The sequence below is a fragment of the Terrapene carolina genome, unplaced genomic scaffold (genome assembly GCF_002925995.2).
Source record: "Terrapene carolina triunguis isolate 2854851 unplaced genomic scaffold, T_m_triunguis-2.0 Scaffold130, whole genome shotgun sequence".
In the NCBI taxonomy this organism is placed as follows: domain Eukaryota; kingdom Metazoa; phylum Chordata; order Testudines; family Emydidae; genus Terrapene; species Terrapene triunguis.
The window spans coordinates 7,455,051-7,468,978 of record NW_020664481.1 but is presented as its reverse complement, the minus strand read 5'-3'; positions in this window follow the sequence as shown (position 1 = coordinate 7,468,978).

Below are 13,928 nucleotides of genomic sequence, written 5' to 3'. Positions count from 1 at the left end.
CTCCTCAATTATAGCTGCTGGAAATATAAATAACTTAGAAGTACATAGTAAGACAAGTAACTCTAACAAGGGGGCACATGGTGTGGTTTAATGGATACTGCTGCTTAATTACTGAGTAGGGAAGCAACCTGAGGCTGGGAGCATTGAGGAACTGTTCTCAGCTTCCACATGGAGGGCGTATTATGAACTGGACTCTTTCCTCTCTGGTGAGGGAGGCAGTGGAGTCTCACAGGGAACACTACTGCCCCTCTAACTAGCATGGCGCAGTCTACAATCCCAGCTGAAGCCAAGGCACGCAGGGTGGGAATATCAGTTAAAAATGATGGCTCAGAGCAAAGCCACAAGTAAAAAGCCACAGATCAGCTAATATGCCCCTGAAATCCTGACGCTGTGACAAAAGGTCCTTTCTACAGGCGGACAGACTTACCCCGGTCAATGGGGTAAGGGAAAGCCCATACTTTGTAAGATTCTTCAGCAGAAGCTACAGCAAAAGAAGATAACTAGTGCCTAATGCTGCTCCCAGTAAATCAGTGGGAGCTTTGAGATGGAATGGAATGGGAGCAGAATCCAGCCCTCCATGGATGTTTTTAATTTTTAAAAGTATTTTTTGCAAAGTCATGTAGTATTTACAAAAATATTCCTTCCACTATGGCTTACTTTTACTGACTCCTATTCTATATTAATTATCTGTATTACTGCATGCAAAAGAATGCCCTGTATCTAACAGCCACTTTTTGAAATCAGCTCACGTCATGGAGTTATTTTAGCACTGGGATAGATATTGCCTCAGACCATCTTTCCAAAGTGGATTCTAGATCTTTTAACAATTTAATATGTCAAGGGGCAACTGCCTCTTCATTCCCTCTGCACACCCCTCATTCTACTGCACGCCTGTGTCCTTGAGCCAACAGAGTTAACCTCTAGGGAAATGTGACCTGCAATGATATGAATAGCAGGAGGAGAAAAGCTTTTAAAAATTTCATCTTCCAGTCAGATGACCTATCCAGGAACCAGTGAAATTATATCTGAACAATATGCTCTTTAATGTCATCTCAACTAGATCAAAGGGGCTAGTGCAGTTTCGTGAAAAGGTCCATTTCTCTTCTGTAATACATTCTTTTTAAACTTGAGGAAGGTTTGCATAATTGGGCTGTGCTGCTTTGTTTATTCTGAACACAAAACTAGGTTTTGCATAGAAAAGCAGAACAACAGCACCACCAAGTTTTTCCCATCATCTTTATGCCGTTGTAAAAAAAGTCTACCAAATAAAATTCTGCAAAATGCCCAAACCGCAGAATCCCATTTGGGGCCAGTTTTCTGTTTGTTTTAATTCACCAGATCAGGCAATGCAACACCAGTTCTATAGGTCTCAGAGATTGGATATATTGGAAGATTTGGTGTTATTTCCCCCTCCATGTTACATGCATGAGGCAATACTATTAGCTATATTAAGTCTACAGTACAGTGTGGGGCAGTGGACCAGGCTGGACTGGGAGTTGGGAGACTTCTCTATTCATGGCTCCGCTAATGACCTGTTGTGTGACCTTGGGCAAGTCACTTTTCCTATGCTCAGACCCGTCCTGTTTATGTAGACTATAAGCTCTTGGGGGTTGGGACTGTCTGTCATTGTATACTTGTACAGTGCCTAGGACAACTGGGCCCTGATCTTGGTTGAGAATTCTAGGCTCTACTATAATAAAATCATCATAAATAACAGAACTTGTGTCTTCATCTACATAGGGGAAAAAGTCTCCCCCATCCCTTTTGTTTTTAAGTCACCCACCATTGCACACTATCATAATAAATAAATTAGGGACGGTCTGTTCCATGTATCAGCTGTCCAAGAAAACTCATCCATTATCCATTGCAGCACATATCAGTTTCTATCATGAGGACTTCACAAGGATATTTCAGTTCAAGCACTTGAACTGCTATTGTGTCCTATGGTAAGCAGTATTTTTTTTTAAATAAAGCATTGACTGAGAAGTCCCCACTGAAATACTCTTTTGGAGGCTCCTGTGGTCCTTTGTGCCACTGAATGTTTGTTGGGAACATGAAATTAGCGTTCTACAATTTAAAACTGCAAAACTTTGCTCTGGGCACAGAAATATTCAACTATGAATCTACAGCTTGTGAAGCTGTGAGAGCATGAGCCTATCTCTCTGGAGGAGCATAGGTCGCATAGCAAAGGTGGCATATATTTTTAGGCCAGGTGCCAATGATCCCAGTGCCTCTTTGCTAAAGCAATATTGGTCAACACAGTAAGATATAACCAGCCCTGAAGAAGAACTCTGTGTAGTTCAAAAACTTGGACCTTCCACCAGCAGAAGTTGGTCCAACAAAAGATAATACCTTACTTACTACCTTGTCTCTCTCACATCCTGGGACCAACACGGCTAAAGCAACACTGAAAACAATAATAATAATAATAGTGACCATTTATGTTTGGACAGTGCCTTTCTTCCAGAAGGATCCGAATGCACTTTATAAACCATATATAAAAGAATCATGTTGCCCATCCACTGTGTTTCGTTGACTGAAATACAGCTGTCTCAGGACTGAAACTCAATAGAATGCACAACAGCAAAACAGAGAAGGCTGGGAAAGCAAGTGAACACCTTATGCAGCTGAAACTATAGGGATAGCAAAACTGAACTTGTCTTGGAAAAGCACAGATATACTGTATGGCTGCCACCTCTCAAATAAAATTAAGGAAACTCTGTTGCCTGATTCAGGAACTTCCTAATTTGAAACTGTCTAGCTGCAATAAGCCCATGAGAGGAAGGATGTTTTTGTGGCTAAGGCACTTGACTGGGACTGTGCTGGGACTGAGACATTCTGACTGTGCTGGCATTCAAGGGGCTGGGCCTGCTAGTCCTATTCCCAGGATGGGAAGGAAACAAAGTACCATCTGGTCCTTTCTCTCTCTCAATCTCTCTCTCTCTCTCCTTTTTTTTTTAATTAATGTTCACGTTCTGCTGACTTTCTGTACTGAGGAAAGTTCAGCTTCGAAGCACTATTGGAAAGTAAGGCCATTTAGTTGTGTACTGGCTGCTTTTGTTATAAGCAGACACAATTCACCCTCCTCACGCTGCCCCACATCTATGAGGCACATAACTGTCTTTTGGGCCGAGGGGTTACTTGGTTTCCTTTTCACCTTAGTTCTGTCTTCTGCCAAACTTTCATCCTTCTTAAATTATGCAGGGGCGGGGGGCGTTGTGATGTGGATTATTTTACACGAGGGACTGAAATGAGACCACAAATTCATTTGGCCAGTCAGGTGGACTTGAGTCCTGGCCTCCAAAGGAAAAAGACTCTTGCTTTCTTCATTAAGTTTTCACACTGAGGGACTACACCTCCTGGGCCACTGGGAAGAGCCCTGGATTAAAGGCTGGATGCGGAAGGTGAAGCAAACATTCCTATATTCCACTCTAATTAGAATGATGGCAGGCTGCATCTTCTTACTCAAAGACTTCAGGGCTAAAATTTGAGAAGTGCTAAGGGGCCCAGAAGAACTCTGGATAATTCTCAACACTGGGATAACTAAAAGGAAGGATTCTCATTGTCTATATGCCTCATAACCTGACTGTAGTGTGTTTGCAAATACTAAGTGTGATTGGATGGTTTAGGGGTCTTTTAATAGCCAATATTTGTTTCACAGTTTCAAGAAAAACCTCAGAAACTGGAAAATGCTGTGTAGAGGAGAGGGGTTTATCAAATAATAGAAATCCTCTTTCATTTGCTGCCATATTATTTTGAGGACAACTATGTCAGAGGCTGGGCTAAAATATCCCAGGGATGATTCTCAGATGATTCAAATGGCTTGAAAGCATTGGCAATAGAGAAGTTGTCATTGGAATTGGAATTACAGTGTTGCATTCTGTTCTCAGCTGCACTTATGCAAATTAGGTCCACATACTTTATGGTGGAGTTAGTTTTCAGTGAAGATATACTCCTCTTTTCTCCAGAATACATAATCTGCCTATTTTTCAGATTAAATAGAGTTGTGGCAAATTCTCCTCTTGCTGGGCCAAATTCAAGTGCATTCATTAAGATTTCACAGGGCAGAATTTGGCCCAAATAATCTGAAAAATGACAGTGTGTCCCCTTAAAATAGACAGCATTTGGATGTGAAACCTTTTATGTTGCATAATTAATTAGATACATGTTGTGCTATAATATTATATATTAGATGTAGCAATTATACTAAGGGTTTAATTATTCTAATGAAAGTGCCTAACTTATTTGTGTAATTCATTTGTTAAGTCTGAAGAATGGAATATGTGAGTGGATTTGGCTATGTGTTCTGTATCCGCTGAAAAAATGAGACAGGACATCTCAAGAGATGATCCTGGTGGACAAAAATATTTAATAAGAAATATCTACAGTAAATAAACTCAATACCGGCAGATTGATCTAAAGATAAGGGGGTTTTCCTTTAGATTTTTGCTGTCACGTTGATAAAAGGGACACACATTTTTCAGATCTTTGCACACTAACAAATGTATCTCATTCAAAATACATGCAGTGAACCTACAGTAAGTGGAATTAAATTGTACGTCTGTACTGAGGATGGCAATCCAGCGATTTTTTTCTTGTTTGAATTATCTCCTGGGTGGTTGAGCACAATTGTAATTGAAACTATAATGTTTCATCTCTTTTAGGCTATTATTTATCTGAAAAGTTCATCCACTACTGTTCTACATTCCTTCCAGAAATCATTCACTTTACTTTTCTTCCACTCATGTTGAATCCATCCTCTCCTGCATCAAAGTGGTCCTTGATTTTGACCTGGCTTAGATTTCTACTGGATGGCAATTCTGACACTTGAGTAAATATAGCATTAACTGGTTTAAAGAAATCTATTATGTGTAACTCTGTACATGATTGAACGGGACTTTCCATGACAAGGATAAATGTAGAGCTCAGTAGTTTTTTTTCCTTCACAGGGGGTTTTCTGTGAATATTTTCTTCAGTTTCAATCCGAGTTTCATTCCCCCAGAGGTTTGCTTTTGTTTGGGGTTCAAATTAACCCCAAATCACAAAGTGAAACTCAGTCATATCACTGACTTTCACTTGATTTTCCATCAAAACCATGAATTCTGAATGATTTTGATGCAAAACCACCAATCAGCCCCACGTGTATTGAAATAGGCCCTAATGATCTTTCCAACGAACCTGATCTGATTTCATATGGTGATGGCTGTACTGTTATATGTGGGGTTTATCTGTTTCATGTGTTGTGATTCTTGGGGACCTGATCTTTCCCGTACTGAGGCCAATATATCAAGACCCGGACTATCAACCAGAGTGCATGGACATAGTTAGGTACCTGCAGAGTGATCAATGCAAACAATATTGCATCTCAGACCATTGTTTTCTGTATATATCTGGTATTGGTTTTTGCATTACTCAGTTCTCATACACTGTTCCCCATGCACTATGCGTATGTCTGCTGTGGCTACCATCCCGGTGTGTGTGTGTTTGTGTGTATGTATGTGTGTGCATGCATGCATGTGCTGCTGGGCATATGCCCGGGTAGCAAATGGATTGCATATCACTGGATGCTATCCATTTATAAGCAATTTCAAATCTGTTCTCACATACTATTGATAAACAGAAGAAAACAAACTATTTTACTCACCCATGAAATCTGACATGTCCAAAGACAGGATCAGATTACTCTTCCTATGTACTTATAGAAAGCTAGATTGCTGGATAGATAGAAGTTTGTTCATGCTGAGCGGTAGCGCCTAGCTTCTGAGCTTTCCGACTGAGACAGGCTGATGCAAACGGGTATATATTTTCCTTTCAAATACTAAGAAACACAAGAGCTGCACTATGTGTCACAGCATTTCTTTTTTTCTCAAATGGAACAATAATCTTGCAGGGATTGTCCAAAATCCATGCAGAGTCCCTAATGCAGAAGCTTTCAGTGGGAACTTAACATTAGCAGATCTATTTTTACAAACACGTGTGGCTGGCCAGCTGCCTACCTAAAGATGTCTGCAGAATGCCAATTGTTCCTATCAAAAGTGTGGAAAAAACTGTGCTTTTGCAACAAATTTAATGGGAGAAATTAAATGGGCATACTGTGTTGTGTTATGAACTGAATGCTTCTTTTTGTCCATATCACGTCCCCTCGTGGGGCCCTCCACTCTCTGAAAAGCAGCAGGCTTGAGGATCAAGAGTTACGCTTGTTTGGGAATATGATGAAAGAATATCAAGAGCACCAGTTAAGCCTTTTAGCAGCCAACAGACCTCTCTTAAATCAGTCTTCATAGATAAGCTCAGCTGCATGCGTGCATTTGACAGTATAACTCTGCACTAGGAACAGAATACCAGGATGTTTCTCTTAAAAGTGGACAAATCTGTTTGACTAACTCCATCTTTCTTCTAACTGGAGCTTTTACTTGTGTCTGGATTGTCATCTGGGGAGAGTGAAGAATCTCCTTCGATTTTGCTTTCGGAGTATTTTGACTTGTGTGAAACTGACAAGCCACAAAGCGGGAAAGTTAGAGACAAAGGAGAAGTGAGGGGTCCCAGAAAGAGGGCTGAGAGAAGGAAATCAGAGATCTCTATTGCCTAGAGGAACAGAAAAATCCTCAAGGAAGAAAACAAAAAGAGATTGAAGAGAAATAACAAGGCTAAATAAGATTTAAAGGACATCCTAGGCCAATTTCTAGATGTTGGACTTTCAAAGGATGTTAAAATTCTGCATTTGGATCCTCGCATTGGCACTTGGGTGCCTAAAAAGGGCATTTGTGTGTCCGTCTGAGCATTGGGATTTTCACATCCCAGTAAGGCTGCCTGCAACAGCACTGTCTCTTCCAGAGCGGTCCCTCATGGCCAGAGTTCTCATTGCAGCAACCTCCCTCTATTCTTCCTCTTCTGGGCCCTTACAGATTCCTCAGGCCTGGTCTACACTACGAGTTTAGGTCGACTTTAGCAGCGTTAAATCGACTTAAGCCTGGACACGTTTACACTACGAAGCCCTTTCTGTCGACTTAAAGGGCCCTTTAAACCGGTTTCCTAACACCACCTCGACAAGGGGATTAGCGATAAAATCGACCTTAGGGGGTCGGAATTGGGCTAGTGTGGACGGAATTCGACATTACTGGCCTCCGGGAGCTATCCCACAGTGCTTCATTGTGACCGCTCTGGACAGCACTCTCATCTCAGATGCACTGGCCAGGTAGACAGGAAAAGCCCCGCGAACGTTTGAATTTCATTTCCTGTTTGCTCAGCGTGGAGAGCACAGGTGACCATGCAGAGCCCATCAGCACAGGTAACCATGATGGAGTCCCAGTCCCAGTCCCAGGATCGCAGAAGAGCTCCAGCCTGGACCGAACGGGAGGTACAGGATCTGATCGCCATCTGGGGAGATGAAGCAGTGCTCGCCGAACTCCGAAACAGTAAAAGAAACGGCAAAACATTAGAAAAGATCTCCAAGGCCATGAAGGACAGAGGCCATAACAGGGACGCGCGGCAGTGCCGCGTGAAAATTAAGGAGCTAAGGCAAGCCTACCACAAAGTCAGAGACGCAAACGGAAGGTCCGGGGCAGAGCCGCAAACATGCCGCTACTACGCGGAGCTGCATGCCATTCTAGGGCGTGCAGCCACCACTAGCCCAAGCGTGTTCTATGAGTCCCTCTCTGCAAACGGGGAAGCGGGTTCGGCGGACGAGGAAGATGAGGATGGAGAGAACATAGATAGCTCACAGCAGCAAGGAAGCGGAGAAACCAGTTACCCCAACAGCCAGGATATGTTTGTCACCCTGGACCTGGAAACAGTAACCCCCGAACTGACCCAAGACCCTGAGGGCACACAGGGGACCTCTGGTGAGTGTACCTTTGTAAATATTACACATGGTTTAAAAACAAGCGTGTTTAATGATTAATGATTAATTTGCCCTGGCAATCGCGGCCAGTACAGCTACTGGAAAAGTCTGTTAACGTGTATGGGGATGGAGCGGAAATCCTCCAGGGACATCTCTAGAAAGCTCTCCTTCATGTAATCCCAAAGCCTTTGCAAAAGGTTTCTGGGGAGGGCTGCCTTATCCCGTCCGCCATGGTAGGACACTTTACCACGCCAGGCCAGTAGCACGTAGTCTGGAATCATTGCATAACAAAGCATGGCAGCGTATGGTCCCGGTGTTTGCTGGCATGCAGACAACATCCATTCCTTATCACTCTTTGTTATCCTCAGGAGAGTGATATCATTCACGGTCACCTGGTTAAAATGGGGCAATTTTATTAAGGGGACATTCAGAGGTGCCCCTTCCTGGTCTGCTGAACAGAAATATTCCCCGCTGTTAACCACGCGGTGGGGGGGAGGGTTGAAGTGACCATCCCAGAGAATTGGGTGTGAGGGGGAGGGGAGTTAGTTGGGTTTGTGCTGCATGTTAAACCTGAAATCGCAGCCCCTCCTTTTACATTGCAAACCCATTTTAAATGGCACGGGTGCTTGGTATGGGAAATGAGGGCAGAACTGTTTGAAACCATCCCCACATGTTAAGAAGGTTAAAAAAGCCCAAAGACTATATGTCTTACCATGGCTGCCTGCAAGCTGAAATCTGTGTCCTGGCACTGCGTGAGTGATCTCTCACACCAAACCAGGAGACTCTCAATATAAGAGGAAAAATGCGACCTTGTAACGAAAGCACATGTGCTGTGTGATGTTGTGAACAGCAAAATCTAACGTGAAAGAGTCTACCCATTGTTCTCTAAAATGTATCTTTTTTAACAACCTCTCCCTTCTCCACCAGCTGCAAATCTTACTCCTTCGCAGAGGCTAGTGAATATTCGAAGAAGGAAGCGAAGGACGCGTGACGAAATGTTTACTGAACTTCAGACTGCCTCCCACGCTGACAGAGCACAGCTGAATGCGTGGAGGCAGTCAATGACTGATTTTAAAAAAGCCCAATATGAGCGAGAGGAGAGGTGGCGTGCTGAATCGCGGGCTGAAGAGGAGAAGTTGCGTGCTGAAACGCGGGCTGAAGAGGAGAGGTGGCGTCAACTTGTAATCAGAAAGCAAGAGTCGATGCTCCGGCTGCTGGAGCATCAAAGTGATATGCTCCTGCGTATGGTTGAGCTGCAGGAAAGGCAGCAGGAGCAGAGACCGCCGCTACAGCCCCTCTGTAACCAGCAGCCATCCTCCCCAAGTCCCATTGCCTCCTCACCCAGACGCCCAAGAACACGGTGGGGGGGCCTTCGGCCACCCACTCACTCCACCCTAGATGATTTCCATAGCAATAAGTTTTAAAGTTTTAAATTGGAGTGTGTCCTTTTCCTTCCCTCCTCCCCCACCCATCCCGGGCTACCTTTCAAATTATCCCCCTAGTTGTGTGCTGAATTAATAAAGAATGCATGAATGTGAAGCAACAATGACTTTATTGCCTCTGCAAGTGGTGCTCGAAGGGGGGAGGGTAGTAGGGGAGGGTGGGGTGGTTGGTTTGCAGGGAAGTAGAGTTAACAGGGTGGTGGGGGAGGGGCAGAGGGTTCATCAAGGAGCAACAAACAGAAGTTTCACTCCGTAGCCTGGCCAGTCACAAAACTGGTTTTCAACGCTTCTCTGATGCGCACCGCGCCCTGCTGTGCTCCTCTAACCGCCCTGGTGTCTGGCTGCGCGTAATCAGCGGCCAGGCGATTTGCCTCAACCTCCCACCCCGCCATAAATGTCTCCCCCTTACTTTCACATATATTGTGGAGCGCACAGCAAGTAGCAATAACAATGGGGAGATTCTTTTCGTTAAGGTCTGAGCGAGTCAGTAAGCTGCGCCAGCGCGCTTTTAAACGGCCAAATGCACATTCCACCACCATTCGGCACTTGCTCAGCCTGTAGTTGAACAGGTCCTGACTGCTGTCCAGGCTGCCTGTGTATGGCTTCATGAGCCATGGCATTAAGGGGTAGGCTGGGTCCCCAAGGATCACGATAGGCATTTCAACATCCCCAACTGTTATTTTCTGGTCTGGGAAGAAAGTCCCTTCCTCCAGCTTTCGAAACAGAAGAGACTGCCTGAAGACGCGAGCATCATGTACTCTTCCCGGCCAGCCCACGTTGATGTCGGTGAAACGTCCCTTGTGATCCACCAGGGCTTGCAGCAGCATTGAAAAGTACCCCTTGCGGTTTATGTAGTCGGTGGCTTGGTGCGCCGGTGCCAAGATAGGGATATGGGTTCCGTCTATCGCCCCACCACAGTTTGGGAATCCCATTGCAGCAAAGCCATCCACTATGGTCTGCACGTTTCCCAGAGTCACTACCCTTGATATCACCAGGTCTCTCATTGCCCTGGCAACTTGGATCACAGCAGCCCCCACAGTAGATTTGCCCACTCCAAATTGATTCCCGACTGACCGGTAGCTGTCTGGCGTTGCAAGCTTCCACAGGGCTATCGCCACTCGCTTCTCCACTGTGAGGGCTGCTCTCATCCTGGTATTCTGGCGCTTCAGGGCAGGGGAAAGCAAGTCACAAAGTTCCATGAAAGTGCCCTTACGCATGCGAAAGTTTCGCAGCCACTGGGCATCGTCCCAGACCTGCAACACGATGCGGTCCCACCACTCTGTGCTTGTTTCCCGGGCCCAGAATCGGCGGTCCACGGCATGAACCTGCCCCAGTAACACCAAGATTTCCACATTGCTGGGGCCTGTGCCTTGTGAGAGGTCCATGTCAATTTCCTCATCACTATCGTCGCCGCGCTGCAATCGCCTCCTCCTCAGCTGGTCCTGGTTTGGCTTTGGCATGTCCAGGAGGCTCTGCATGTTTTCCAGGACAATGCGCGTGGTGTTCATAGTGCTCAGAATTGCCGCGGTGATCTGAGCGGGCTCCATGATCCCAGTGCTGGCTATGGCGTCTGGTCTGAAAAAAAGCGCGAAAGTAGTATCTGACGGACCAGGGGAAGAAGGGAGGGAGGGAGAGAGGGAGGGAGGGGCGAGTGACACCGCGTACAGGTACAGGGAATTAAAATCAAGAAAGGTGGCTTTGCATCAGGGAGAAACACAAACAACTGTCACACAGAATGCCCCCCCCCCCCCCAAAGATTGAACTCAAAAGCCTGGGTTTAGCAGGAGGGAGGGGGGAAGCAAATGAATGGAGAATAAATCTATTTTTTACATCTTAAGACGACGGTGCAGCATGACTGATAGCCCTTGGCATTTTCTGGGTGCTTGGCAGCAAATACTGGGCGCTTGGCAGTAAGCCTTCAGGTCTATTGCACGATCTGATGCCCACTGCAGTATGACAACGATGGATACCAGTCGTAATATACTATCTTCTGCCCAAAAGGCAAGGGGTTGCTGCTGTGTAGCAATGTTGCCCCATCCTGCGAATAATACATCTGATAACCATCATCATCAAGGCAAGGGGGCTGGTGCAATGCATTGCGATCTCAACCCATAATTCCAATGGGCGCCGGAGGCTCCGGGAACTGTGGGATAGGTACCATAGTGCAATGCGCCGGAAGTCGACGCTAGCCTCGGTACTGTGGACGCGGTCCGCCGACTTCATGCACTTAGAGCATTTTAGGTGGGGACACACACAATCGGCTGCATACAACCGGTTTCTATAAAACCGGCTTCTATAAATCCGACCTAATTCTGTAGTGTAGACATAGCCTCAGAGCCTTTCTTATACATCCCTCCAGCCTCCACTTGAGGCTGGCTTCATGCCCGCAAACAGTGCCAAACAGTCCCACCAGTAAAGTCCATCACTGCAATCCAAAGGCTTATACTCCACCTCTGGCTCTCCTGCCATCTCCATAGAGCTCTTCCCCTGCCACAGCCTGCTCATCACAGGGGTCACCTTTCATAGCTGCAGTTTAGCCTCCTGGCTCTAGCTTCCTGCTCTTGCCAGTGTCTCCCGTGTTCTGAGGGTGAGGGCGGTCTGCATACTGCCCCTCTCCAGGCTGGCTGGAATAGAGGGGAGCCATGACAGGGCTTCCAATCCTGGGCCCTTAAAGAAACAGCATCCTGAGGTTTCCCCCCAGCCAACTCCTCATTCCCTAACTCCTTCTTCTCTTCCATTACCAGGCCATTTCCTGGGCCTTTGTTCATTCCAGCTCCCTGGAGCTGCGTCTTCTGGCCCCCTCTACTCTTTAAAGGCTAATATACCGTGTTACAGGTCCACATTTAAAAACTGGACTAGGTTAGGGTAACGTGGGCAGTGGATCTAAATGCAAAAGAAAGACCATCAAACACACAAGGAGAGAGATGTTTTGTACGAAAAGGAGGCTGAGGAGAGTGGAGGACAGAGTGCTCGGGTGCGCCTTTGATCAGGAATAAAAGCGTCTGCTTCAAGGCAACGTTATTTCACTCTAAGGCAACATAGGCCAAATTCATCCCATTGGTGACTCTGCTGGATTCAGTACAGCTACAGGGATAAACTGGGTCTAATACTAGAAAAAGCTCCTCCTTCACCTGCCTTAATTCAAGGTCCTTGTGTTTCCCCTTCAAATCCAAGGACAGCACTAACACCTCTCCCACAGAACAAGGAGTGCTGCGGAACGTCCTGCTCCTAGTGCTTGCCAGTGATGTAATCAGCTCTTGAAGAGGGGACACAGAAATGTGGACTCAGGTCTTGGCAATCACCAAATGTGAAGGAGGAACTAATTTCTCAAACACTGGCCTGAATCCTAAACTCCTAAGCGAGGCCAAACTCCAGATGAAGCCAAAGGGAGTTTGACCTGAGTGAGGACTTTAGGATTTGGTCCACTGTGTTTTAAAGCACGCACACACACACACACACACAATTTCTTTTTGAAATCCACAATTTTATTCCATTACTGGGATCACGGCGCTGCACTCCCATCCCCTGTCTTTCAATGGTTACTTATTAAAGTCTTTTTTGCTCACCTTAGAGTGCAAGATGAATAACTGTAGCGAAGCGGTTGCATGTCTCAAAACAAAAACTGAATTTGTAAGTGCTAGGGAATGTCTGCAGTGTGGGAAGGGAGAGGTAATTGACATTCCCTTGGGTAAACCTCTTTAAAAATTCCGGACCTGGTTCCTTTGGATTTATTGTCAGTAGGCACAGAATATGATAATGCTTATTAAAAAAAAAACCCCCAAACCAATCAACGACAAAAAACATAAGTTCAACTCCCCAGTGTCTCTGAAGGCTGAGAAAGTCGGGAGACACGATGACCATGACCTTAGTTTGATCTTCAAACTATTCAGTAAAAAATGCTAGATTAGTGCACAAAGCTAAATGAGAACACAAAAGGCCAATAAAGGGCTTCTAAATGGTCCTGAAATAAACAAACAGTCTAATTAGTGAGCCCAGGAATCCCTGACACAGAAAGGGCTAAATATGCAAATGAGGTCTAAGAGAGAAGATTAGCATTCTACAAACTAGACGAAGTGCATACGCGCATAGGATAGCGCATTTCTTTATGATCTGACGCTGCCACACGTCTCCCTGGGACTCTGCAGTAAGGCTCAATTACCTGCGGGGGTGTGCAGTAGTACAGAGCTGATTAACTGCCGACTCCCCTGGGCTTGCCAAGATTTCCAGAGAAGTAATTAATAGAATTTGCGTGGCACCCCACTCCACATAATGTTGAGAGAAGATAGCCTCGAGAGGTATCCTCCCCACTCTCCCAGCACACGCTGTATGTCTATACACACTGCTGCATATATGCTAGAGACACATTATACACACCGTAGACTTGATTAACCCCTGCTGTCACAAGAGGACATGCAATGAATGACACTTTGATATTTGCCACCGTCCTCTTCCTGGCTTCTGTCTGAAATGGGCAGCTTTGGGTTCCAGCCAGGGCCCCAGCAGCGGAAGCCAATTGCGAGAAAGTAAATTCCTATCACTTATCCCAGCCCTGCTGACAACAGGTTAGTCTTTCTGAAAGCAGAACTTATTTCTGGACACAAGTGCTGAGGTTTGGCAAAATATTTTTAACGGTGTCGTATTTAATC